The sequence below is a fragment of the Grammomys surdaster genome, unplaced genomic scaffold, assembly GCF_004785775.1.
Source record: "Grammomys surdaster isolate TR1022 unplaced genomic scaffold, NIH_TR_1.0 312550, whole genome shotgun sequence".
Taxonomy (NCBI): Eukaryota; Metazoa; Chordata; class Mammalia; order Rodentia; family Muridae; genus Grammomys; species Grammomys surdaster.
Genome location: NW_021626294.1, coordinates 1 through 3,604, shown reverse-complemented (window position 1 = coordinate 3,604; position 3,604 = coordinate 1). Strand labels below are relative to the sequence as shown.

At 45.2% G+C, this 3,604-nt stretch overlaps 1 pseudogene; it reads right to left on the bottom strand.

Annotated features, from left to right (window-relative positions):
- Window positions 1-815: 815 nt before the first annotated feature.
- Window positions 816-2,270, bottom strand: LOC114616254 (annotated as a pseudogene).
- Window positions 2,271-3,604: the final 1,334 nt, after the last annotated feature.

Below are 3,604 nucleotides of genomic sequence, written 5' to 3'. Positions count from 1 at the left end.
GAAACAAATACACTCACGAGGAGTAGACAGCAGGAAATAATCAAACTCAGGGCTGAAATTGTGAAATAACTCAGTCACAAAAGAACACACACTGTACGCACTCACTGATAAGTGGATATTAGCCCAAAAGTTTGGAATACCCAAGATTCAATTCACAGACCATATGAAGCCCAAGAAGGAGGAAGACCAAAGTGTGGATGTTTCAGTGCTTCTTAGAAGGGAGAACAAAATACTCATAGGAGGAAATATGGAGACATAGTGTGAAGCAGAGTCTGAAGGAAAGACCATCCAGAGACTGCCCCACCTGGGGATCCATCCCATATACAGTCACCAAACCTGGACTCTATTGTGGATGCTGGGAAGTGCTTGCTGACAGAGCCTGATATAGCTGCCTCCTGAGAGCTTCTGCTAAAGCCTCACAAACACAGAGGGGATGCTTGCAGCCAACCATTGGACCAAGGGCAGTGTCCCCGATGGAGGAGTTGGAAAAGGATCTAAAGGAGCTGAGGGGGTTTGCAGCCCCATGAGGGAAGCAACAGGTGTCAACTGGCCAAACCCCCCTGGAGCTCCCGGGGACTGGATCACCAATCAAAGAGCACACATGGAGGGACTCATGGATCCAGCCACATATGTGGCAGAGGCTGGCCTTGTTGGCTATCAGTGGGAGGAGCAGCCCTTGGGCCTGAGAGTGTTTGATGCCCCAGTGTAGGGGAACACCAGGGTGGGAAGACAGAAGTGGGGGGAGCACCCTCATAGAGGCAAAGGGAGGGGAGATAGGATGGAGGTTTCCAAAGGGGAGACCTGGAAAGGGGAAAACAATTAAAATGTAAATAAAGAAAATATCCAATAAAACAAAAAAGATTTGAACTTGTTCATGCTCAAGAGCAGCAGAGGGATGGAAGTGTTGAGGGACGACTGATGGAAAAAAAGCTTTTCCAGGCCTCTGGGGTTTTTTTGTACGTTTGTTTGTTTGTTTGTTTGTTTGTTTTCAAAATATTAAGATTTTATTTTACAAAGATTTTCTTTGTTGTACAGAAAGTAAAAATGTTATTACAATTGCAGTGTAACTGGCAGCCAGGACAGTCAACTCATCAATCACAGCCGTCAAGATACAGCAAGAGTCTTAGACGAAAACCTAACAACATTTACAATTTGGTTGGGGCAAAGTCCCCAGGTTTGGTGGTGGATTACCAAGGGACTAAACAGAGGAAGGCGGAATGTCATGGGAACTATTCTTTAGCTCTTTGGGTTGGGGTAGGAAAGCAGAATATCATGGGAACTATTCTTTAGCTCTTTGGGTGGGGGTGTCCTAGGGCTTGTAACACAGCTACCTTTTAAAAACAGCTACCAAATCCATGAGAAATCCAACCAATACTCAACAGTTCTGTTTCTTACAGGTTGTTTCAGGTCTTAATCATCTTCTCCTTCATCATCTGTTTCTCGATTTCTCTTTTCACCTTTCCCACTTTCTTCCTCCTCTTCATCCTCATCTTCATCCTCATCTTCTTCATCTTCATCAACTTCTCCATCATGTCAAAATTCTTCTTCCTCCCCGCTGACTTCATCTTCATCATCTTCTCCCTCTACATCCTCATCTTCATCTTCATCCTCTTCATCTTCATCCTCTTCTTCCTCACCATCCTCATCTTCATCTTCTTCCTCTTTGTCCACACCATCCACCTCTCCATCTGAGTTGGGGGCTTCCTCTACACTATCCACCTCCACATCAGAGTTAGGTGCTTCCTGGTCCTCTTGGTCATAGCCATCCAGATAGAACAGCGGGGGCAGGAGCCTGAAGACAGCCTCTCTCTCTCTCTCTCTCTCTCTCTCTCTCTCTCTCTCTCTCTCTCCCCCTCTCTCTCTCTCTCTCTCTCTCGGTAATCACTCTGATTAGTGACCTCACAGCCAAACAGATCCAGGCTTTTCAGACAATCCAACCTTTTCAATGGCTACAAGGTGCTGATATCTTTCAGGTTATTTCCATTTAGGTTCAGATGTGTGAGGCTTGGAAGTTCTTCTGCTAGTCTGTCCAGACCTCTGAAGATTCTGTTTTCACTGAGCTCAAGCTCTTTCAATTTAGGCAGCTTTGGGAGGCCTGAAACTGAAAACAAGGCTACATTTATTAAACTGAGGAACTCTAAGTTCACAAACTCATCTGCTAGCCCCTCAATTTTTTCATCAATTGCTTTGCAATTGTCCAAGACAAGTTCTTGAACAGCTGCCAGGGTCTGGTTCCTCAGCTCCAGGTGGATCCTCCTCTTCATGTCCATGTTCCCCTCGTCCCCCATCTCCAAACTTAACTTTCCACGGTGTGGATGGAGGGGGTAGAGACAACCCAGCATGCACAGTGAGAGTGAAACCATGGAGGGAAAAGGAGGCTGGAGTGCGGCCCAGGCCTCTTTTAAACTACCAAATTTTAATGCAGGTTGAGACAATGAAGAAGAAGCCAGCCATCTTGGAAGTCCACCATTGTTGTTGACTTCATGACCGCTCTACCTATCTCTCTGCCTAATAGTCAGTACATTTAACTCCTAGTCTCTCTGAGTCAATGGTAATTTTTAATCTTCCACTGCTTCTCCATCACAATTACATTTTTAAAGCATAGTGAGGTAGAACCTCTACCTGACTCATGCCTGTGCTGCCACAGGGCAGCTATGGAAGTTTTGTGGCTGCAGATCTTGGTGACATGCTCAGCCTCTTAGATGCTTGGGACCTGAGGATTTCCTTCTCCTTGTAGGTTGTTGACATTTTGATAATTTCCAAATTGTCTAGTGGACTTGGCCTCTTCAAAGATGTATACTCTGAAATTAGATGTCCCTGTTCCCATTACCAGTAAATTGAACTAGTTGCAGTCATACAGCCACCAAGAGTTCCAGAGTTCATCCATTCTTCCCCCCCATCCCCCCTGCACAGCTCAGGACCTTGATCTGGAACTAGTTTCCAAAGAAAGGAGAGTTGTAGGAGGAGCTAAGGTGGGAGGAGTAATGAGAGGAAGAGAAGGAGGAGGAAGAGGAAAAGGAAGAGGAGGAGTTAGAGGGGCAGAGATGTAGGAGCAATGGAGAGCAATGCAGGTATGGGGAGCAGTCATGGATAAAATGGGTAATAACTTTTATTTAGGTTAGCTAATTGGGAAACAACTCTATTCGTAAGGGCATCTTGTTATTAATCATTATCAAACCTATAAAGCCTTTGATTAATCTATAAGAATTAGAGTCTCATTCTCTTACTGGGCCTGTGTGGATGGCGGAATGATCTGGGCAATGCCCAGCCTTGCATAGACAGCGTGGAAGATTGGCAGAGCCATCTCTCACTCTGACGTCTCGTGGGTGGCAGGGTGGGTGTTTCTGGTGGGCTGGTTCTAGCTGCTGTGCACACGTGGCCTCCAGCTGAGACACATGGCAGCTGAGCTAGGCAGAGCAGCTGCAACTTAGATGGTTGGCTTGACCAGTGACTGAATTTAAATTACTTCAACTAAGTGGCACCCAATATAGGTCACGAATTCACTACAAATTTAAGTCTATTTCACCTGAGAGGAAAAGTTGTATCAAAAAAAAAAAAAAGAAAGAAAGAAAGAAAGAAAGAAAGAAAGAAAGAAAGAAAGAAA